This window comes from Euprymna scolopes, chromosome 1 (genome assembly GCF_053919585.1).
Source record: "Euprymna scolopes isolate OS-2025 chromosome 1, ASM5391958v1, whole genome shotgun sequence".
NCBI classification, from domain to species: domain Eukaryota; kingdom Metazoa; phylum Mollusca; class Cephalopoda; order Sepiida; family Sepiolidae; genus Euprymna; species Euprymna scolopes.
In genome coordinates, this window is record NC_136482.1 from 73,055,901 (window position 1) to 73,081,610 (window position 25,710).

The following is a 25,710-nucleotide window of genomic DNA, read 5'->3' on the forward strand; positions in this document are numbered from 1 at the left end:
ATGACACAGCTTCAACCGTTCCTCAACCTTTATCTGTTGAAGGATCCGTTCCCTGGAAACTTCCATGCTGAATAATGAGTTGATCAATTATGTCACAGGTCAGCGAAAAAGGATAATTCTTAAAAATTCTTTTTTGCCATTTGATAAAAAAAAAGGTTTAAGGGCGATGCTTAAAGGTGCAGGCAGCAATCGGGGTTGCAAAAAACAAATCCTCCTTAAGCGACCTGCCCAACGGGGTCTGGTAACAGAACTATCTAAAATTCTGGACTAGAAGACTAACAGTCTGGTCTCTGTGATAACACAGTACAGACTGAGAACAGATAGAGAGAGACCAACCCTGAATATATAGGTTGTAATCACTTCCCACCCCTCCTACTCAGTCCTGACTATAAATATCAGAAGTAGATAGACACTCAAGTTGGTCACAATATCCTCCGTCGCTGAGCCTGCCAAATGTAAGTAACATTCATCCAACTCATTTTTTTTTCACAAACTAAAGCTATTAAGCCACATAAGTTCTATAATTGAATCCCCCTCCCGCAAAAAAAAGAACGAAAAACATAAAAATGTTTGGTGCTTATGTTTTTGTAAACCGCATTAAAAACTATGTGAGACAATTTTTATTATCTCAAGAGTCATATATTATATTATATGAATATATTTTTTTAATATTGGAAACCTGTTATATAAAAAAAACGTTTTCAACTTCATATCGCGTAATATTTGAATTTAATATCATTTAAAGCTTTTTAAAAATAATTATTTTTTAGAATTCGTTTTTTTTTTGTTGTAATTAGTAATACACACAGACGAAAAAAACACTTTGGATAATCACAGATTTCAAGGTAGTTCTACTAAAATAGCCATATTTTTCAAACCAAAGCACTTCAAGTCTTCAAATTATTATCTGATAGAAGTTTTAAAGTAAGAATTGGATCCACCCTATCAGAAAAAAAAATACATGAAGGAGTCCCACAAGGATGTATTTTATCAGTTACGCTATTTAATATAAAAATTAATAATATTGTAAACGTGTTTGGATGTGTATGTTGAGCAAAAAAAAAAAAAAAAAAAAAGTGGTAGTAGGAAGGCAGTCTTGAACCTGTATCTCGAAGGAGGAAAAGAATGTGAAAAAAAAAAAAAACTGCGTCTTTGCTGTTACGACTAATGCCAAACTGGAAGTGACATAGGTTTTAATTAAGGCTAGACAATCTAAAGGAGAGGATGACTTTCAAAAATATTGCCGGAAAAATCGACCCCCCCCCCTCCGTACCTATAGAAAAGTGCCCATTTGAAGGTGAAGATATTAATGTTTTTAGCCAATTTTTCGATATTTGTCGTCTGAAAGGTTGAGCTTCAAAACGATACTGATCTGGTAAAAATCCGTCGCCTCTGACGAAAGTTTTAGGCAGACTTGCAAACATACATACATACATTTATATATTGGTAACTAAAAATTTTCAATCCAAACTGATTAAAAAGCTTGCCCTATCTTTGAATACCCTTTATGTCAAATTTCAAATGTTTAGACTTGAAATTGTCTGAGTACTTTGATAGAGACCGCAGAAGTCAATTTTTTAAAACTTTGACTCCTATTATGACCCCCTGAACATTTATTGTTTTGGGCTCAAATCAAGTTAAGTTACATCCATGTCAAAGGAACCTATATCTAAAATTTCAAGTGTTTAGACTCAAAATTGTTGGAGGAGTTTGGTAGAGTTCTTAAAGGTCAAATCGTTGAACTTTGACCCCTTAACAGCCAAATTTCTGGCTGACAACCGATCATAAAGATTTTCCCAAATCTCAGTACCCTGTACATCAAATTTCGAGTCTGTAGACTGAAAATTGACAGTTATTGCGTAGGTAGATGTACACATACACACACACGCACACTTTTATAGATATACTAGCATTGCAGCCCGGCGTTGCCCGGGTGTTTGGAGGTGTATGTTGAGCAAAAAAAAAAGCGGTCAATTTTTTTAAACTTTGACCCCTATTATGACCTTTTAACATTTATTGTTTTGGGCTCAAATCATCCATGTCCAAGGAACCTATATCTAAAATTTCAAGTGTTTAGACCCAAAATTGGCGGAGGAGTTTGCTAGAGTTCTCAAAAGTCAAATCGTTGAACTTTGACCCCTTAACAGCCAAATTTCTGGCTGACAACCGATCATAAAGATTTTCCCAAATCTCAGTACCCTGTACATCAAATTTCGAGTCTGTAGACTGAAAATTAACAGAGTTATTGTGTTGGAAAATGTACACACACACACGCACACACACACATGTTCACTTTTATATATATATATATATTGGTTGTCTAAACACGGAGATAAATGGCTCCTTATATGTGCATGACCTTGTAATCTGCCATAGATCAAAAAATATTCATACTTCAGAACGCCAACTACAAATGTGCATAAACAAACTAACACAATGGACGAGAGAAAATGGCTTTAAATTTTCAACAACCAAAACTAAATGAGTCCATTTCTGTAATCATAGAAAAATGCACAATGACCCTACTCTCAACTTAAAAGGAACAAAAATCAAAATAGCTGACCAACATAAATTTCTGGGACTTATTTTTGATAAAAAACTCTCCTTCATCCCTCACTTAAAATATTTAAAACAAAAATGTTTCAAAACTCTACAACTATTAACGGTTATAGCAAATACTGAGTGGGGATCAGACTGCTCATCACTCTTAAAATTATATAGACCCATGATAAGAACCAAACTAGATTATGGAAGCTTCATATATGGTTTAACCAGAAAAAGTTACCTTAAAGCTCTAGATTCTATCCATCACACAGGATTAAAACTTGCCCTGGGCGAATTCAAAACCTCTCCGATAGAAAGCTTATATGCCTATGAACCCCCACTAAAATTGAGACATGAAAAATTAGGCTTACAATCTATCTATATATATATAAAAGCGAAAATGTATGTATGTATGTTCGCTTTTTGTGTATGTCTGAGAAAGGCTTTTTTTCGTCGGCTCTCGAGGCCGTCGCTCATTTTTAAAACTTTTTATATCACGTCTTAATGATAATATCTACGACTTAACAAGTTAGTGTCCTCTCTATTTGATTTGCCCGACTTTGAAACGTTAAATATTCGACATTTTCGGATCGGCGTGTGTAGATTTGCCTTTTTTGTATAAGAAAAGCAAAACTGAATTTGAACTGGATGTAAACGTCACCATTAACTATCCCGCAGTAAAACAATTTGACCCCATTAAAAACTGCGATGTTTGACATTCATTTTTTAATCGCTCTTACATTGACTGTCGCTGTAGCTCAGGTGTTCAGGTTCAGCCGTTCAAGGCTCCGGGTTCGAGCAGACCTGTCACCCCCCTCCCCCTTTATTTTTTTTTTTTTCATTTTTAAAATCGCTATGTTTTATTGTTTTTTTTTATATTTAAACAGGGTTAAGTTTCCTTTTGGTCCTTCTTTACCCCCCAAATGCATACACCTACAAGCACCTGGGCAACACCGGGTACCCCCCGCTAGTATATCTATAAAAGTGAACATGTCTGTCTGGCTGTCAGTGTGTCTGTGTACATTTTCCTTCGCAATAACTCTGTTAATTTTCAGTCTACAGACTCGAAATTTGATATACATGGTACTGAGATTTGGAAAAATCTATGTGATCGGTTTTTGGCCAGAAATTTGGCTGTTAAGGGGTCAAAGTTCAACGATTTGACCTTTGAGAACTCTACCAAACTCCTCTGACAATTTTGAGTCTAAACACTTGAAATTTTAGATATAGGTTCCTTGGACATGGATCTAATTTAATAACTCGATTTGAGCCCAAAACAAATGTTAAGGGGTTATAATAGGGGTCGAAGTTAAAAAAATTGACCACTTTTATTTTTTTCTTTTGCTCAACACCTCCAAACACCCGGGCAATGCTGAGCTGAAATGCTAGTATTATCTAAAACTAAAATCAAACCCCAAAAATTCTGCCTATCAATCCACTTTCAATCCCAACTACACACATCTATTCAAAAAAAAGAAAATGCAATTAAACCCTTTGGTCTCTACATGGAAGAAACAATAAAACCACTTACAGACAACTCAATAGACCAAACCAGTATCCACGAGGAAAATCTCCCAGGTCTCCCATCCTGGCTGTTAAATCAACCTAAAGTCATACTAGACCTGACAATACATTCTAAATCCAATACTCACCTTGCAGACTATAAGAGAAAAACTAAACAACATTCTGGATACTTACCCAAATTGGACACACATTTACACACATGGTTCCAAAGATCAAAACAAAGTGGGATGTGCCGCTATTTCAGAAAACACTATTCAGCAGAAAAGGTTACCAAATAACTCCTCAATCTAGGGTGCAGAAATTACAGCCATAAACCTGGCTCTAGATATTATCATCAACCAAAACGGTAAAAAATTTATAATATTTGTAGACTCATTATCAGTATTAGAAGCAATAAAAAATTAAACAATCCCCTACTCATCAAACTGTTACAAAAGATCCATTCTATCATGCAACGCAAAACTTTCTTTTGTTGGATTCCCAGTCACTATGGTTTCTGCGGAAATGATAAAGCTGAAATTACCCTTATACTTAAAAAAAAAAACCCTTCTAGATACCAGAAAATCACGTAAAGAAGTAGTCTTATCATGTATCCGAATAGGACACACATACATAACTCGCTCCCACATACTAAAAAGTTAAGAACCTCCCAAATGTATACCATGTCACGAACCTTATACAGTGAAACACTTTTTACTTGACTGCTATGATCTCATACAAATTCGTCAACACTACTACATGGTGACAAGCTTAAAAGAACTCTTTGATAAAGAAAATCCTAAAACCATTCTAAATTTCTAAAAACAAGCAAATCTTTATCATAAAATATAAAAACCATCAAATAACAAACTATACCAAAACATTGGCTGATTTTTGCTGGGTATACCCAGCGAAAATCGATTCTGAAAGCATAAAAAATTTAAATCTTGTATACAGCATTAAATAACCCAAAGAAGGTTTATATGCTGGTTAAACAAACAAACAAACTGAGATGGGTACATTTGCCGACGACACCACGCTCTATAGCAGGCACGTGGGGAAAACTAATGAGCACATACCTAAGGTAATGGCCAAAACACTAGAGGGAGACCTTCAGTCTGTGGTGGAATGGAGCTAAAAATGGATAGTAACGTTCAACGCTGCCAAGACAAAGCTTGTTTGTTTTAATAATTGCATGAAACCTTACCAACCACCAATAGCTATGGCTAGAGATACTTTACCTGAAAACACTTTGTTCAATCTCCTTGGCTTAACGATCACAGGAAACATGAGTTGGAATAGATACATTGAGATTATTACTAAGTCTGCTGCAAAAAAAAGTGGGTTCTCTCTATCGTGCTAGAAAGTTACTTATGCCTGAAAGTATCCCGTACCTCTACAAAGCCACCATTCGCCATGGAGTACTGCTGTCACATTTGGGCTGGTGCATCTGCTACTAGTCTTTTGTTTCTGGACAGGGTCCAAAAGAGTCGCCAACCTAATAGGTCCCGAACTGTCATCTAAACTTCAGCCCTTGTTCCACCGACGAAATGTTGCATCCCTCTGCCTGTTTTCAAGTACTTTAATGGTGGATGCTCTGACGAACTACAAGCCCTTGTACCCCCTCGACGAAAATACCCCCAACAAACCCGACAAGCAACAAAGTCCCACCCCTACACAGTTAAGATCCCTAGATGTAAGAAAGCCTTCTACTCTAATAGTTTCTTCCCTAGAACTGCAGGATTTTGAAATTCTCTTTCGGTTTCCTGCTTCCCCAACTATACTGACATGCAGAAGTTCAAGTATAATGTGAACAAACATCTTGCTGCTAAACTCCTCACATAGTACCCCTGCAACTTAGGTCCCTGATAGTAGCCCCCTACATCAAAGTGGCAACGTGCCTTGTTTGGGGTGAAAATGTAATTAAAAAAAAAAAAACTTGTATGATCCAACCAAAAGCAAATGGTAGTTTATAGAATTACTGGTACTAATGCACTTACTGATCCACACTATTTTTTAAATAGTATTTTCAAGTTTAATTAAAGTTTTACGATATATGCTTTTATTAAATTGTAAGATGTAAGATTTATATTCCGGGGAGTGTCCAATTGAATAAGGGGTTTCTCCCACATTGATCAAAAGCTGATTGCTTTCTGGACGTTCCCAGCACGAAAGCCGGGAACCGCTCCCATTTCAACTTAGTTTCACTTTATTTATACAAAAGAGCTGAACCAACACGAGAGGGGCCGAAATAGCAAGAATTTTGGTCGATGTAAATAAATCTAGACACGTGTTTGCAAATCGTGCGTATGATCTAGGGGTATATAAAGTTCTAAGACATAGTAACCCCACAGAGACCCCCCCCCCCAAATCCTTTCCCGGACATAAAATGTGCACACACATTTTTGCTTTTTATATATATAGATTTCGCTTGAAATTTGCCCTTTTCCGATTATTTTATATATTTATACATAGCAGTACACATGGCTGTTAAAACGCTTTGGATAATCACAGATTTCAAGGGGTTTCTGCTAAAATAGTCATATTTTAAAAACCAAAACACTTTAAGTCTTCAAAATACCACCGTTTTTTTTTTTTTTTTTTTTTTTTTACAAAGGCATCACCACATTATCAAGGCCCAGAGGCCACTCAAGGATAAGGGTTAAAGAGTGTACAGTAGAAATTGGTCAATATAGTAATCATTAGTAATGAAAATTTGTTAAATTTAATAACTTATATGGAACGGCTCATCAAGAACTTATTTACTTTAGACTTGAACACAACCATATTGTAGTCAGCCGGAAAGCAGGAAAACGGAAGACAATTCCACAGGCATGCAGTTCTAAGAAAGAAGCTTTGTTCATGGAATCTACGTTTAGGTTTAGGCACAGATAAAGAGTGGGGGAAATTATTGATAGTGTTTACAGCTAGACGAGTGTTTCTTGTGAAAGTTTGGCGAGGGGGGACCATAGATTGAAGCTCAGTTGAACACTTTCCATGAAAATAACGATACATCAGAGACAAACTCGCAACATCTCTTCTGTGAAATAGAGGTTGCAAGGAGGAGAAAAGGACATCTCCTACGAGGCTACGAAGTCTATTTTGAACTCTATCAAGGCAGGACAAGTCCTTTCTAGCAGCTCCTGCCCAGATGTGGCAACAGTATTCCATCCTTGGACGTTTTGTTCATAAATGAATTTACTTTCAAATCAATTAGTAAATAATAACATACATTATATATTTTTAGAGTTTTAAGCAAATAAAGTGATAAAAATGTGAACATCATAAAACAGCATTTTCGGTAAGATTTTGTAACGACCCCCCCCCCCCCGATTTCTAAACATTCGTACCATGTTTCTGTTAAGAATTTTTTAATGAAATTTGGAAATTAGCTAAAAGAGATGTCATTTTTAATAATTTCGAGTGTACGAAATTCATTTGACCACTAGTTTTTTTGTTGTGTTAAAACAAAAAGATTTCAAAATGATGAAAGTTTTGAAAAAAATTTTCTTCGGACACTATTAAATAAAACAATCTTTTTACTATGTTTATTCGTTAAAAAGATGATTGAACAGTGTTTTCTCTAGTGGTACGTAGCAATTTAAAAACATAATATCCGAAAAAATCGTTATGAATTTGAATCAAGACTTCAGTAGTATTAGTGATAGTGTTGGGACGATTCCTAATTTTTATACGATTCCGATTCCAGGAAAATATTGATTAACGATTCCGATACCAAGTACGATTCCGATTCCGATTCCTAGGGAATTTATTGTTTTGAAATATACCAGGTAGTTTTATACTTATGGTCGGTAGTTCCCAAATATGTTCCCTAACTTTGGAAGAGATATTTTATGTCTACACCGTCGTGTTTTGGATTAAATAAAATTATCATATAGCAAACTAAACGGGAAAATTAGCAAAATTTATTCTAGAGAAAATTTATTTTACTTAATTGGAATACAGAAAAAATAACTCAAAGAAAATAGAATTTATCCTTCAGAGAAAAAAAACAAATAAAATAGAATTTATATAACAGAACAAAAACAAGAAAATTAGAGAATAAATACACACGATTCATAATTTGGGTCCTCATAATTAACAGATTTAATGAATTAAATAAAAAAAATATAGCGGAAGAAAAAGAAAATATATAGTAATTAAATATAAAAAAGATAAATATTTAATTTAATAATTTATAAATGAACGTGCGTAATGAAAAAAAAAAACAAAATACCACGTGACATGGCGCCGTAGATACAAAATAACCGGGTTTGTATTACTGTACACATAGATTCGAAAAAGTTGTCAAAAAACAAATATATAACAAACAAATATCAAAGGCAAGATAAGTTACTTTTCTACCAAACTGGATACATTTTTTTTGTTTTTATTCAATGTAACATGTTTATTCAGCTCGAAAAACATGCAGTGTTTACCGATGTATTGGAAAATTCAAAATAGTGCCCGACACTCTCTTTAACATGGTAAGTTCGGGAAAAGGTGTTATAAATAATAAACTAGACAAAATACTATTAAAAAAAAACACCGAATATATATCAAAATATGTCACGGTAACATATATTGAGCGAGTTTCTAGCAGTATTTTTTATAGTTTATTATTTATAACATCTTTTCCCAAACTTACCGTGTTAAAGAGAGTGTCGGGCGCCATTTTGAATTTTCCAATACATCGGTAAACACTGTATGCTTTTCGAGCTGAATAAACATGTTACATTGAATAAAAACCCGAAAAATATATCCAGTTAGGTAGAAAAATAACTTATCTTGCCTTTGATAACATTTATTTGTTATATATTTGTTTTTGACAACTTTTTCGAATCTATGTGTACAGTAGGCACCGCCAAAACTGGGGGGGCAGGTCAGTACTTTTTGACGGACCGTCTTTTTAAAAATCTACCAAAAATCAGGTAATTATCCGATCAATACGAAATTTTCAGCGATTATTAGGAGAAGAATGAACTTTATAACAGTGTACTTATTTTTCATAAACGATATTTATATATATATTTTTTTTTGCTTACAAAACCCCCCCTTGTTTTGAAGTGGGAACAAATATGCTTAAAATAATCATCTGAAACTGAACAAAACATATTGTGTTGTTGTAAGGGACAGAATTATAGATTAAAAAAAAAAAAAAAAAATTGTTTGCATACCTTATTTTGACGTCTGAATATCAGAACTTCGATTGTGTTTAATTATCCCGCTTTTGAGTTTTGAAGTGTGAAATTCGGTGAATATGTTAAGTAAAATAATTAATTTAAGTTAAGCAAAACAAAAAAAAAAATTTTTTTATATTTATACGAAAAAAGCCATTTTAAAATTTTTGATAAATAAATTAACAATTTTTTTTTAGCGAGCCGAATAATGCATGACCATTATTAAACAGAGCATGCTTTGAATAATCGATACAAAAAAAAAAAATTCGATAAATATTGTGCCCTTTGTGTTAAAAATAGCATCATTTTTTTCGATCTCGTTTGAAAACGTTTGCCGCCTTTCGACTACGGTGGACCAAACGCGCTGAAATAATTTTTTTTTATTCTGCTTTAAATTGCCCCCTCCCCCCATTTTGGGGAGCCTGGCCCCCACACACATACACATTAAAAACCAAACTCATACAAATGGTCACCCATCTGGTACTGGCCAGCCTCAGCTTAATAATACATTGAAATTTTCGTCACTGAAAAATAAGTTTTTTTGGCCTGTTTAGTCTTCCATAGTTTTCGTCTCATCGAAAGAAAACGTAAACAGAGTCGATCTGAACTCTTCGGCGACGCGAAATATCTGGTTACATATATGAATAAGTGGAATTATTTGCAATTCAGGTACTTATATTATAATATTTTTGCATATTCTCTTAGAAAATCATCCTAAATCTTAGTTAGACAATAAATGAATAAATAAATTATTTCAAAAACCCTTTTTTTTAAATATTTAAGTACGTTTTTTGTGCAAGACAAAAAATAACAATTGTTAACTTTTTGGGAAAATTTAACATTTAAAATTGAATTAAAAATAGTAGAAAAAGTTTTACATTATTCTGTTTTCTATATGATAAAATTCAGGGTTTTATCTTTCTGGAAAAAAAAAAGTTACTCAGAAATAATGGATTTTAATAAATGTAATTTAGTTTTAAAAAACAACAACAACTTGATTTTGCGGCCATTTTTGGCGGTGCCTAGTGTACAGTAATACAAACCCAACTATAAGTCCTTAGTAAAATTCTATTTATAAATACTTTTAAAAATGAAATTATTTAATTAATCGTAAATATTATTTAGACATAAAAATTAACTGATTACAAAACCTTTTAAAAAAATATATATTAATTTCTTTTTCGTTCGGCAAAGAACTGCGCAAAACACTTTTAATTTTCAATTTAAAATTCTAGAAAAATGATTATATTATTCTGCTTTTAATATAATCAAATTCAGGGTTTTATCTTTCTGGAGAAAAAAAAATAATGGATTTTATTTCAATGAAATTAAAAAAAAAAACTTGACTGAATTGAATTAAATACCCTTAAATTAACGAAGGGGTTATTTAATAACTTTAGGTTTGGAAGAGATAGGTATGGGGTCGATTTTTTTGAAACTTCAAAAGAAACCGACTACTGTCAAAACTTTGCGAAATAATACAACGTGATCAATTTCATTTTAGAGATATTTCTTTCAGAAGCCTTCTTTTAAAAAAAGAAAAAAAAGTATATTGTTCTATTAAACCTTTTACTGTTTAAATAATTTGACTTTGCTCGTTTTATTTTAAGAAAATATAAGTTGAAAAAGCATTTTCATTCACTATTAGAAGATTTGTCAGTAAAAAAAAACAATCCCCAAAAAGATAAGCGTTTTTTTATTTTTACTCGCAATGTAGAGCCCTGCATACTTCTTTTCAAGTTAACTCTTTTGTAGTTTTGATTACAATAGATCTGAATGAATGAACCTTGTAAGGGAGGGGCACTAAGCATTGCCCTGTTAATAATGAATTTCTTTGGTTTCTTTTTATTTCTCTCTTGCGGTTAGAAATATCAGGATTTTTTTTTTCTTTTTTTCAACATCAGACTAAAAGAATCGTAATGAAGGAATCGGAAAATTAAGGTATTTTTTAACGATGCGATTCCGATTCCGATACCTCCCAAAATACACGATTCTTACGATTAACGATTCCGATTCCGATTAATCGTCCCACCACTAGTTTCTATGCAATGAGAATATGTGGAGGGCTGCCATTCGGACTTTGAATTAATTGTAGGGCTAAGGAAAATTATGTGTGAACATACTGAAAACTTGACAGAGACAAAGCTAACAAAAACAATATTAGAGGGGGGAGCAGTTAGTTTCACAAAAATTTAATGTAAAATAATTCACCATTTCCTGGCCATTCTAGCATTTTAGGACAGTTAACCAATTTATTTTTATGTGTATTTTCTTTAAGGAAGGATCTATTTTTTGTTTGTTTGTTTTAGATGCTTGTATGGGGCTTACAGAGGTATTTTGTTGGGGGGGGGAGGGGGGCTTGCCACTCGAACTTAGTGTTATTGTTAGGGTTAAAGAGTGTTTTAGGAGGAGACTTGCCACACATAATTTGGATTAGAGGTGAAGTTAAGAGAGCTTTTTTTCAAAGAGAGCGTTCACTCATATTTACTGTTAGCGGTTCATAATTATTGGCTTTATATTATATATTTAGTTTTAATTTAATAAGAAACTGCGTTGCGAAATTTCAAAGAAAATTCCATAAATCTGTTGATTTCTATTTTCGAGGTTGAAGGTGTTAATTCCATAGGCCGTTTATACTACGCTGGAGCAGGTTGTAAAAATATCTTTCGCTTAATAAGTAGAAAAAAAAATTAACGAAATAAAAAGCTTCCTAATTGTAGTTTGATGTGTTTTCTAACTGCTTTTAAAATTTCAAGAATATTGATATAGATTTTGAGGGTTTGTATTACTATACACATAGATTCGAAAAAGTTGTCAAAAAAAAACAAATATATAACAAATAAATGTTATCAAAAGCAAGTTACTTTTCTACCTAACTGGATAATTTTTTAGTGTTTTTATTTAATGTAACATGTTTATTCAGCTTGAAAACAGTGTTTACCGATGTTTTGGAAAATTTTAAATGGCGCCCGCCACCCGACTCTCTTGAAACGGTAATTTTGGGGAAAAGAGTTAAAAATAAAAAAGTAGACAAAATACTGTTAGAAACTCGCTCAATATATGTTACCGTGACATAGGCTGACATATATTCGATGAGTTTTTAACAGTATTTTGTATAGTTTTTTTTTTTTTAATTTTTAACTTCTTTTCTCAAACTTACCGTGTCAAAGAGAGTCGGGCCGGGCGCCATTTTTAATTTTCCAATACATCGGTAAACACTGTACGTTTTTCGAGCTGAATAAACATGTTACATTAAATAAAAACACTAGAAAATTATCCAGTTAGGTAGAAAAGTAACTTATCTTGCCTTTGATAACATTTATTTGTTATATATTTGTTTTTTGACAACTTTTTCGAATCTATGTATAAACGAGATTTTGATACTTATTTTGATTTTGAAAAAAAACATTTGTGGCTGTTCGCAGTAAAACATTGTTTTAATTCGCTGTTCAAAACTAATTTAAAGAATAAAAGTGCATGCAAGCTATATATCTACAAAAGTTTATTTTGTTTTTTTTAACCATGTTTTTAAATTTGACGAAAAATGTGAGAAATTGCGACAGATTCATAATGCCGAATTGGTTGGGATTGTTGTTATTATACATTCTGAAAACCGAATAGTTCTAAACTAATGTTATTTTGATAACAAAATAGCTCTAATTAAACATAAGAACATTTATATTCATATTTTCATGTTTTTCTTAATTCGTTCTTGAATAAAAATTAAAGAACGCGTGTTTGTTTATACACTGTGCTATGGCTGATTCTACAGGCTGGAGCTGCTGCTGCTTCTAGTAATATTAACTTCATTTGACCAAATTCGAGAAATAGAAACAATTTTTTTTTTTTCGGGTAGGTCCTTTTAAATTATCAATTACCGCAGTCCTACTCAACATAAAATAATACTTTTAATTGATAAAGATAGTAAAAAGATTGATTTACTTACTACTGGGTGTCCGAAGAATTTTTTTTCAAAATGTTCGATACTCGGCATATTAAAGTCTTATTTTTAACACGACAAAAAAAGAAATGGTCAAAAATATTTCGGACACTTGACAGTATTAAGATTAACACCTCTTCTTATTGATTCCCAAATTTCATGAGGAAATTCTTCATACAATCACGGTACGGACCTTTAGAAAACAGGGGGGGGGGTCATTACAAAACCTTACTGAAAACGCCATTTTATGACGTTCACATTTTTATCACTTTATTTGCTCAAAACTCTTAAAATATATAATGTACATTCATATTTATTAATTCATTTGAAAGTATATTCATTTCCGAACAAAACAGTAGTAATTTGAAGACTTGAAGTGCTTTGGTTTAAAAAATATGGCTATTTTAGTAGAACTACCTTGAAATCTGTGATTATCCAAAGCGTTTTTTCGTCCGTGTGTATTACTAAATGAAGGAAAAGTAAGGAAGGAGTATCTTAGAAGAGTGAAACTAATTGCAAAGTCGAAACTTTATGGAGGTAACCTAATGAAAGCAGTGAATGCATGGGCAGTGAGTGTTTTGAGATAGAGTGCGAGAATTTTAGAATGGTCTGACAAGGATTTGCATGCGATGGATATCAAAACAAGAAAAGTTTTTGCAATGTTTGGTATATTTCACATTCGAAGTAGCATAGCAAGGCTGTATCAAAAGAGGAAAGACGGTGGGAGAGGATTGAAAAGTGTAAAAGATTGTATTAGAACCGAGGAGATGTCGTTGAAGGGGCATGTAGTTAGAAGTGAGGAGTGCATGCTTAAGGTTGTGGCCAATGAAGTGGAGATATGTGAGACCAATGCTGATTATGTGAAACGTATGGATAGAGAAAGGGCAGAGGAACTGGCTAGGAAGAAAATGCATGGAAGGTTCTTCCAGGATATAGCAGAAGTGGGTTATGAAAGATCATGGCAATGGCTTAGAGCTGGGTATCTGGCTAAGAGTACTGAAGCTTTTGTTTGTACAGCACAAGAGCAGGCATTAGGAACATGGTTGTTAAAAAAAGTGGTTCTAGGAGAGGAAGTTGCTACAGAATGCTGGATTTGTGGTAAGACCTCAGAGTCAATTGCGCACCTTGCAGCAGGGTGTAGTGGACTGGCCCAGAGAGAGTACCACAAAAGACACGATCGCATAGGACTCCGGATATATTGAGAGGTGTGTAAGAGGGTTGGGGTGAAGTGTGCTGGAAAATGGTTTGAGGAAGTGCCTGATGAAGTGAGAACAAGTGAGGATGGCAAAGTAGAGGTATGGTGGAACAAAAGCGTCATAACAATCAAGCAATTGGAACATAATTGTTCGGATTTGGTCGTCATTAACAAAGTCTCAAAAAAAAAACTGGCAGATTGTAGGCTTTTCAGTACCCTGGAACAGGAATGTGAGAGAGAAGGAAAATGAGAAGTGGAGCAATTATGCTCCATTGGCCTTGGAGATAAGGCATATACACGGGGTTAAAACACAAATAATCCCGGTCGTAGTTAGTACACTAGGAGTAGTATCAAGTTGTCTGGAAGGACAATTGAAAAAACTGAAAATCCTCAATGTTTTAGGCAGCCTTCAGACTTCTGCAATTGTAGGTACCACCAACATCCTTACAAAAGCCCTTAATCTTTGAAGCTCCTGGTTTGAAGCCGGGATTAAGGGAAATCCTCTGGAAATGAATCCCATCCCTTTCCAGAGAGACGTTGATAAACGAAATCAGAATTATTATTTATCATATTATTATCAGGGGTCCATCCTGATCTACATCAATAATCTCCCAAAACACATACTTAAATCATTCGTTGATATCTATGCTGATGACATGACCATCTAAAGCAACACATCAAAGGTGGTAAATGACAAAGTTCTCTCTGATTCTCTCTCCTCTAATCTTGAACGCCTGGTACAGTGGGGGAAGAGGTGGCTGGTTACTTTTAATGCATCAAAAACCAAGCTCCTACCTTTACATCATCAATGCTTTGATCCCCATCTGGCATCAATTGAAATGGATGGCTCTCGTCTAGAGGAAGCTCCATGTTTTGATAAGCTTCTGGGCTTGACCTAACCTGAAATGGAACATGTACATTAAGTCAGTTACCAAGGCCGCTGGAAAAATGGTGGGATCCTTCTACTGCTCCAGAAGATATCTCACTACTGATGCAATTCTCTATCTATATAAAAGGCAAGTACGTCCAAGGATGGAGTACTACTACCACATCTGGGCAGGAGCTGCTAAAAACAGCCTATCCTGCCTTGACAGAGTACAAAATAGACTTCATGGCTTAATGGGGGATGTCCTTTTCTCTTCCCTGCGACCTCTCTCCAACAGGAGAAACGTTGCGAGCTTGTCTTTGTTTTATCCTTACTTCCATGGCAAGTGCTCATCTGAGCTCCAATCTCTGGTCCTTGCCAATCTTTTACGATAAACACCCGTCTAGCTGAAACCACTGTCAAAAATTTTCCCCACTCTTTGTCTGTGCCAAAATCAAAACGTAGATTCCATGAACAAAGCTTCTTTCTTAGCAGTGCACGCCTGTGGAACTCTGTTCCATTTGCCTGTTTCCCAGCTGACTACAACCTGGATGTCTTCAAGACCAACATAAACAAATTCCTGATGAACCGCCCTCTTATCAAATCTCTGATACTAACATACTGTACACGCAATAACCCTTATCCCTGAGTGGCTTCCGGGCCTTGATAAGTGGTGACTACCGCGTAAAAAAAAAAATTGATATCATAACAACCTTTCCTAACAATGATGGTGGTGGTGATGCTGATGATAATGATGCAAAAAGATTTTTTGCATCATTATCATCGCCACCGCATCTAACGACACTATCATATATATGTATATATATATATATATATATATCACTCATTTTTATGCTCATAAAAAAATCATTCAGTTTATTTATGAATACAAACGTACAATTGTTTTGAGAAATTTGTTTATTAGGGGAAACAAAAAAAAACAAAAGCTTGTATATTTTAAATGTATTGAACTGTCGGTTGATGTGACTTTTTGTTTCGTTCTGTATATTCTTAGCACTGATGTATCTGTATATTCTATTTCGTTCTGTATATTCTTAGCACTGATATTAGAATCAAAACAAAACATAGGCAGAGAACATGAAAATATCAGGACGGGCCAAAACAATTGAACGCTTGTATAGTAAATAAACTAAACCTCTTTTTAGATGACTAAGAATTAGTTCTACTTCTCATTGAAGCAATAAAATATTGAAAGTATTTATAGCTTTAGTTATTGTTCTATCAAGCTATTTGAATGAACTTTATATTTGAATACACAATTGAAAGAATTCATTTCGAAATATCTCGTTATACGCATGAATCTTTTTATTTCCAGTTAACGCCGGTTACTCCTGTTAGTAGTCTGATGTCTCTTAGTAGAGCTTTAGGGACGTCCCACGCAGACAACAGATTTAACCCCCTTTCCCATACATGTAACACGATGTAACTAATCTAGTTTAATATAACTTTTGTATCATTTAAAAGGAGCTTCAAATAAACTAGTAATATTTTTTTACATTTTCAGCATACAAAAATAATGAAAATGCCAGACTAAAATATTGTTTACATTAAAATCGCTTAAAAACAACGTTCCTATGTAGTGATCATTTTGAAAGCGTTAATACGTGTTTTATAAATCAGGCAAGAATCGACTAATGGTCAGATTTTCATGAAATTTTCTATGCTTACCCATTTTTAACTTGCATTTTAAAAACTATTTTCGTTAAATATCTGAGGGGAATTTTTCGTTTTAGGTGCCCCCACCCCTCCCATATTTTATATTACGAAAAATAAACAAAATAAATTTAGGTGGATAAAATTGCACCATTTTATAAAGCCGAAGAGTTTAAATAAAATATATAAACCACCTATTTTACTTGAAGTTATTAAAAAAAAAATGGACATAAAATCAATATTGTCCATTTTTTTATTTACTTCAAATAAAATAATGGGTATATATATACATATTCAACTCTTCAGCTTTATAAAATGTTGCAATTTTTATCAACCTAAATTTATTTTTAGTTTTCGTAACATTGACTCGTCATTCCGTTTATCAGCTTTACCGAAATGAATACTGATAGATTTAATTTCGCCATTATTTTAAAATGCGGTGTTAAAACTTTCGTTTTATTTCATGCTATCGCATTTTTTAATTCAATATTTGATGGTTAAAAAAAAATGCAGTTATCACTATCGATTACACTGACGGGAAATACCACGGGTCATAGAAAACACGCACAAACGTGAAACTATTATATAATTTTATTAAAAATTTGGGATTTATTTTACAATCCAGTTACAAAAAAGTTTTCAAAAAAACAAATATACAACAAATGTTATCACAGGTAAGATAAGGGTTGAATCCAATTTTAGCGTTACAAATTCCAGAGAATTTTTTGAGAATCGGCACTATTGCTAAACAAATTATTTTGCACTAAATAGTATTTTTTGTTTAAAAAATTAACTATTGTAAGCATAGAATAAAATATCGAAGCCGGTGAGTTTGTTTACTTTATCGCTATCATCTAAATTGAAAATAAAAATGTCCGCTTCTTGTCGTCATAAAATCATCTTTTAATCTGATTGGTCAATTTTTTTCTTCGAGAATGACCTGCCCTTTCTTGGGGGGGGGGGGATTTTCACTTAAACGAAAAAATTATTAAACAAGATTTGTTTTTTTTTCCATCAATTGGGGGTGGGGGTGCTTGTAGAATTTTCCTTTTATTTAAAATAAAATAAAGCAAACGAAAAAAATTATTAAACAAGATTTGAACAAAATAAAAAAAAAAAAACATCATTAAACATTATTTTACATTTGTATGGATTTGGTAAAATAAGTTTCGAGAAAATTAATGCACATTGAAGGAAAAAAACTAAATCCTATTTAATAATTTTCTCGCTTGTTTTACTTTTATCTATATATATAAAAGCGAAAATGAATGTATGTATGTATGTTTGTGTGTCTGCTAAAAACTTTTGACCGCCGGAACAAAAATTCACAAATTTGGTCTCATATGAAAGCCCCACCCTCCGGACGACAAATATCGAAAAATTGGTCCAAAAGGACCATCAGAAGTGCGTCAACTGATCGATTTTCTGCAGGGAGGGGGGGGGGCAAAAAAAAATGACATTTTAATGTTAAACATTACATATTTTTAAATCGATTTATAACTGCCCCCCAAAATACGGGCGCCAACTCTTCTACATAAAGTATTTACGGGGCCGTTTATTTTGGGTCAACTTGTATTTAAAACCCGCTGAGTCATGTCACGTGATCTTGACGTCAGCAAGCTGTAATGGCAGTCTTAATTTAAAAAACGTTGTTATCGGTAAAAAAAGTTTAACCCTCACACAAGCTAAACTATGAACTTCTACGCTATGACAACGTTACCAAAGTTATTAGCACGTTAAAAATAGTTAGATACGATAGTTAAACGAAAAATAACAAGGCAAAAATGTGAAGTAAAAAAAAAAAAAATGCTTACAAAAAATGTTAACGATCAAAGTTTTTACAAAAAAACAAACCCAGACGCCATTTTCTTTTTTAGTAACACTCTTTAGAGTAAGGAAGACGAAGTGTGAGAGAGAGAGAGAGAGACGCAAACAGAGAGAGAGAGAAAAACGTTAACTTTTTCACCCAAAAATCGACAATTTTCAACGGGGGGGGGGTCAACAACGCATGCGTCAGATGATGTTTTTTTTTTTCGATGTTTTGATTACCCCCCCCCTGCTTAATTAAAACGTTTTCTTTTCTTACTTCGCTTATAACAATACTTACATCGTCACGCTCGACGACTTTCAAACATCTTTCACTTATTCGCTTATAACAATGCTTCATTCTGGTTGGCCGATTTTATTTTCAAACTTCGCCTCAGGGCTTTGGCTTTGATCCTAACCCCCCCCCCCCCGTTTTCTTTTTTATTTAACACCACACACACCTACAAACACCCGGGCAACGCCGGGTACCCCTCGCTAGTATATATATATAAAAGTGAAAATATGTGTATGTATGTATGTTTGTATGTGTGTTTGTGTGTCCGCTAAAAACTTTCGACAGACACGACAAAAATTCACAAACTCAGTATCATATTGAAGCCCCATCCTTCGCCTGAAAAATATCGAAAAATTGGCCAAAAACGTTAATTTTTTCACCTCGAAATCGACAATTTTCGACAAGGGGGGGGGTCAACAAAAACCCTCCCCTCGTGACGACGACCGGTTCTACGCATGCATCAGATGACGTCATGACCTGATTTACTTTAAATAGTTGAAGAACTGACTAAATTTCATGTACGTCGCGTTATGAAACACGCCGGTACGTCGCGTCACCCAGTAAGCCCTTCTTCAGTGCGTTGGTGGAATCGTCTTTGCTGCAATGTCCACAAGGCCGGATCTTCTGTGATCGTCTAGAGATTTTGTCTTCGGAGATACCGGGTGCCCATTGACGGAAGCAGTTTCACAATTAAAAAAAAAATAATAATGAAAACATGAGCACATCAGCAAATCGAAGAATTTTGAATAAACAAAGACTCCGGAAATTGGGTTATATGGAATGCATTAAAAGAAAACCATAAAAGAAATATATACAAACACACGTACAGTTTGGAGTATGAATTTGTAAGCAAGCATTTAAACTTCTAAGTGGGGCTTCCCCTTGCTGGAATTCACAGGTCTATTAATTGAACCCTTTTTAGTTATCGGGCAATAGGCGAGGGGGAGAGAGAGAGGAGAGGTGAGGTGGCTTGACTCTCGGACTCGCTCAATTTTGCTCCGAATTCCCAGACTCTCTCTGACTCTATTGGTCTTTATATAGTAGAGCACTGGGCGGGGCGGCAATTCCCAATTCCTTCCCGACCAATCAGTGCTCGATAACCAAATCGTCTGATTCTCTCTCATTGGATAATTTGACTGATGACAGAAATTGGCCACCTCCCACAATCCAAGAATAATCTAACTCCTCCCTGATCAATCAAAAACGCCCGATTGAAACTAACCAGTTTTCTCTCATTGGATAATTCCCAAACTGCGTAGTACGCGATAACCGCGTAAGTAAGAAAACTGCGTCCAAAAAAAAAAAATAATGCTTCGTTAATTCTGCCCTTAGATGTGACACGTGTCATTATCGAAGGAAACAAACAATTTATTATTCTGTTAACATCTCGACAAAATATGTTATTGAAAATTGTCAGGTAGCAAAAATCTCTTGATCTATATTTCAGAACTACGATTCGGTTTGAGAATGAAAACAGTTGGGAATGTTATTTTGGGTTCAAATGGTTTTATCAGAGTCATACAAAATCATTTAATATTTGATTCGACAAACATTCTTTGAAGCCGACAAATGCGTGTATGAAATTTTAATTTCAAAGAAATTATTTATCCTTGTTTTGATCTGTCACAAATATATTTTGTGACGCAAACAAATACGTGTGTGTGTGTGTGTGTGTGTAGTTTTTAGTTCAAAGCAAAAACATAATCTATCTGTTGTTGTTTCTAGCTGACACATGAATTGTGTCCTTGAATTTGTCAACAACAAACGGTCGGCGCATCCTTTGAACCTGACAAATGCGTATGTGCGACTTCAAATTAGAGAAAAAATATCAACAATCGAATCATGCTTTAAAGAAAGAAAGAAAAAAAAAATACTTAGGCAGAATTAAAGCCAGCAAAGTTCTTTTTTTTTTTTTCGATGTCGGCCTGGGACAAAAATATTAACATATATCTTTTAGTTAACCGGTGTTGCCTGGGATAAGATCTTAACATCTATCTTTCAATTACCTGATATTGCCCGGGATAAAATATTAACGTTAAATAAAAGCGTCACATCGACCCTAATGGTCTGACGCTGCCTCTCTTTGGTGTTATAGCGTTAGCTCAGTTGGTTAGCGCGTTGGTTCATTATCTAAACGTTTTGGGTTCGAATCGTAGTGTGAGATGTCTTCTTTTTTTTATTTTTTAAATTAAATATTGAACCATTTTTCACGTAACGTTCGTTTTTCTGTTATTTTTTTTTACTTCGCTTATCCACCCCCGACCACACACCCAAAAACACCTGGGTACCCACCGATTTTTTAAATTTTAATATCGAAACAGGCTTATTTAAGCCATTTTTCACATGTTTTTTTTTTGGTTTTAACGTTCGTTTTTCTGTTTTCTTTTTTGTTTTTTCGATTTTTACATTTAACATCGTTCGTTTGCCTTAAGTTAGTTTTTTTTGTGTATTTTTTTAGCTGTTATGATTATCCCCCCCGCTTAAGTTTTAATGTTCGTTTTTATGTTTTCTTTTTTTACTTTGCTTATAACAAACAAACCTGGTCATTGACCTCATTTGCTGAATAGCTATTGCTTATGTCGTCGTAATGCTCTACGACTCCCATGTGGGCACCTGTCAATTTGGTTCTTACTTAAATAAATTCAAACATCTTTCAGTAACTCATTCTGGCTGGCCGAACGGTTCATATTTTTTTCACATTTTATTTTCAAACTTTGCCTCAGGGCTTCAGGTTCGATCCTACCAACTTTTACCCCCACCCCCGGTTTCTTTTTTATTTATAAGCACACACACCTCCAAACACCCGGTTAACGCCGGGTATCCCCGCTAGTTTTAAATAAAGTGAAATCCCCCACCCCCTTAAAAAAAAAAAAGAAAGGGCAGGTCACTCTCAAAGAAAAAAATTGACCAATCAGATTAAAAGATGATTTTATGAAGAAGACAAGGAGCGGACATTTTTATTTTCAATTTAGATGATGGCGATAAAGTAAACAAAATCACCGGCTTCGATATTTTGTTCTACGCTTACAATGGTTATTTTTTTAAACAAAAAATACTATTTAGCGCAAAATAATTCGTTTAGCAATAGTGCCGATCCTCAAAAAATTCTCTGGAATTTGTAACGCTAAAATTGAATTCAACCCAGATAAGTTACTCTTCTACCTAACTGAATATGAATAAGTTTTTAGTGTTTTTATTTCGAAAAACAAATAATGTTGAGCATATCGCAGAACAAGAAAAATAGCTGCGATGTCTCTTTACATTTTTGAAGCCTCGATAGTCACTTCAAAATAAGAAATAAAACAAAATGGTATAGGAACCCACCTGATAAATGTCACGGTAACATTTAGTAGGTGGGTTTCTACCACCATTTTGTTTTATCTTATTTTGAAGTGATTGTCGAGGCTTCGAAGATGTAACAAGACATTGCAGCCATTTTTTCTTGTTCTCAGTAGCGCTCAACAATTCTTGTTTTTCAAACTGAATAAACATTTTACATTAAATAAAAACACTAAAAACTTACCCAGTTAGGTAGAAAAGTAACTTGCGTTTTGTTGTATGTTTCTTGACAACTTTTTCCTACCTCTGGATTGTAAAACAACCCCAAAATTTGATACTAAATTTTATTTTCACTTCTAAAATGAGAAATTCATTTTCATGTGTGTCTTTTAGATTGAAAACTTAAATAAAATTTTGTATAGGAAATTCGGTATTTTTTTACTTTACCGACCCCTCGGCATTCACCTTTAATTTATCGACGAGTAGGTTTTTCAGGTACGCTGAGAACGAATATCGCATTTATTTTTTGCGCAAACGCGCATTTATCCATATTGAAGACCTTCACTATCCAACGTAATCACTATTGTTTTTGCTGGTGGCCATCTTGTTTCACAAGAAAGAACGCCAAAAACAGCCAAACGGAGCCAAAAGAGCCAAAACATGCCCCCCCCCCCCCAAAAAAAACATTTTTCGGCTTCAATGCCGAAATGACCCTACCTCCTTCCGGATATTTTTCCGCTTCCCGATATCGAAACGAACAATCTTTTTTTCTCTTTCTTAATTGCATTAATTTTTTCACTTTCTATTATATTCATTTTTTTTTTTCACTTTCTTACTAAAATGCGCACACGCGCGTAGTCACTTGACGTTTCACAATGTGCATGAATACATGGCGGACATTTTAAATGACAAATATTTTTCATAAAATAAAGTTTTCACCTCATTTAAGAGTAAAAATATTGCTATCAGTAGGCGCCACAACACACCCGCCCCGCCCCTCCATGGAAAAAACGGTTAATTAAGCTGCAGAAGCAGAAGCTTCTGAGAAGCACCTGTTAAACTACGCAAGTTCTCTATTTGAATACCCCCTCTCCCCCCAAAATAATGAAAAACATAAAATATGCTTTTTAAACAGCTCGTGAAAACTTAATTTTTTAGATCAATTAAAAGGGGTTAATACCATGCAAACCGTAAATTTGCGATGGATTTGATTATCAGATTTGTGGTCGGTGTTGTGTTCTGTTGTAGCGAAATGTAATATTTACTTTTTAATTCATTTTAATAATTATTACTCTAAATACTGTTTTTAATTTGTTTTTTTTTCTTTACGTTCTTTCTTTTCGCTCAACATTTCTTGGAATTCCCCCCCCCCTCCAATAAACCTTACTTTTGCGCTAACGCCGGTGGTGGGGAGGGAGGATTCCAGTTACATGTGGCATATTTAGCTTCTTTTGGCGTTTTTCGTTATTGGAAAACAAGATGACCGCCATTAAAAATGATAAGGATTACGTTGGATACCGAATGTCTTCAAATATGGATAACTGTATTTGCGCAAAAAATAAATGCGATATTCGTTCTCAGCATATCTGAAAACCTTTAAAAGTCGACAAATTAGAGGTGAATGCCGATGAGTTGGTAAACTAAAAATTTACCGGAAATTCATTGATTTACTAATCAATGAATTTCCGGTAAATTTTAAAAGAAATCCCGAAATGAAACGAATGAATATTGACACGTGCGCTTGGTGAATTTTACAGCCACCGTTTCGTACGACGAGAAATCTCCATAGTTTTGAACGTGTTGAGTGCCTATTAATATTTTTAATGAAATTGTTTCTCCCCCCCCCCCAATTTTTGAGAGTCCTTTCAATAGGACTTTTATATAAAGTCCTGTTGAAAGGACCCCCCCCCCCCGCTCTCAAAAATTGTTTTTAAGAAAGCAGGTTAATGTGTTGTGTTGTGTGAGTGAGTGGAGTGACTGATATTACGATCTTGGCAGATTTTTCATGATGAAATCGTGTTCTACTTTCGCTTTTGTTGGATTAAAAAAACAAAACAAAGCAAAAAACGTTTCGCCAGAAGAGTTTATCTTATTTGACCATATATATAAATAAAATTTTCTTAGAAATTAAAAATGTTAGTTTTCAATTTTTCCTTGTGGCATTTGTCCTATTAATTACCCCCCCCCCTCCTCGTTCTGGTAAAACTCCAGCTTCATCCTCACGAAAATGAAAACCTAATCCGTTTTGTAAATTTACCTTTTTTTTTTCACAGATATTCATAAAACAATCATCTTTAATTACATTCTATATTGTTTCTGCATTTGTTGACTATTATTTCATGAAGCAACAATTACTGTGACGAATTGCATTTCGTAATCCAAACAAACGACCCCACTCCTTCCCATCTACCCATTCAGCCGTCGCGTCCGTTGTCACTCGAGGAAGAAGAAACATTTGCTGACGTGGACTTTTAGGTGACTCACCTTTTTTTTTTTAAACTTTCAATTTTCCTTTCTCTTTATCACTTTACCCGACGTTTAAATAAAACTAACTTGTGCGTGTTTTGCCTGACGAACTCTCGGGCCAAAATCAAAGTACACTTCAATTTTTTGTTCTGTTAGTGGAGAAATCCTTCACGACTGAGACAATTTTTATTTTTGCTCCTTTTCTCCACGTTAAAAAATTACTGTGGTGTCTAACTATGTCCCATGGGGAGGCATTGTAAATATGACCTCTTGTTTTTTATTGGTGCAGTTAAAACAACCCGACAAAACTTTGAAACCGAAATTAAATAAAACGAGGCGACAATTGTGTTAATTTGTTGTTAGCCAATCTATATTATAAAGTTACTGCTTTCTAAGACAATGAAAATATTGTAGTTATAAGAAAAAGGCGTTTAGTATGTTTTCAATTAATGGGATTTGTTCATTTTATTAAAAAATATTTTAATTTAAAAAAATTTTTTTTTAGGTTTTTTGTTTACATTTTTGGTGAAATTGACTTTCAATGGTCCCGCTACACTAGCACACCATTTTCATTTTATTTCTTGTTTTGTTACTTTGACCGACTTAAGGACATTTTTTTTTTTTTTTTGCATCATGAAGAAAGGACTGATTCGTCTGAGCGGCTGTAACTCTACTTTAACTAAGAGATTAGTTGTTTTTCTAATACGACACTAATTGTAAAATGAAAAAAAAAAAAAAAAAGAAAAAAAAGTGCAACTATTTTTTAATTCAACAAAAAATGTTTGGTATTTTTTACGACCTACCCCTAACGTAGTTTACCTCCTAAAAAATCCAAATCTACTTTAAATATTTTTATTTATTTTTGTTTTTTGGCTAATATGTTTTAACGGCCTTTGAAAATGATATGGGAGAAGAAATTTTTTTTAATTTAACATTTTAGACTGGCAGATCACTTTCTTGTAT

General features: G+C 34.0%; 1 protein-coding gene across 9 annotated transcripts in view; it reads left to right on the top strand.

Moving 5' to 3' along the window:
- LOC145241418 (vacuole membrane protein 1-like) overlaps positions 1-25,710 on the top strand; it is a 258,682-nt gene that overhangs the window by 14,017 nt on the left and 218,955 nt on the right. Inside the window, exon 1 of one of the 9 annotated variants that reach the window (XM_080104696.1) lies at positions 24,511-24,756. The exons of 5 other annotated variants lie outside the window; for them this stretch is intronic. The gene's annotated coding sequence lies outside the window, so the exon portion shown is untranslated. Of the gene's footprint in view, positions 1-24,510; positions 24,757-25,710 lie in introns of those variants that run through there. 3 more of the 9 variants (XM_080104840.1, XM_080104483.1, XM_080104819.1) reach the window with 3 other exon arrangements.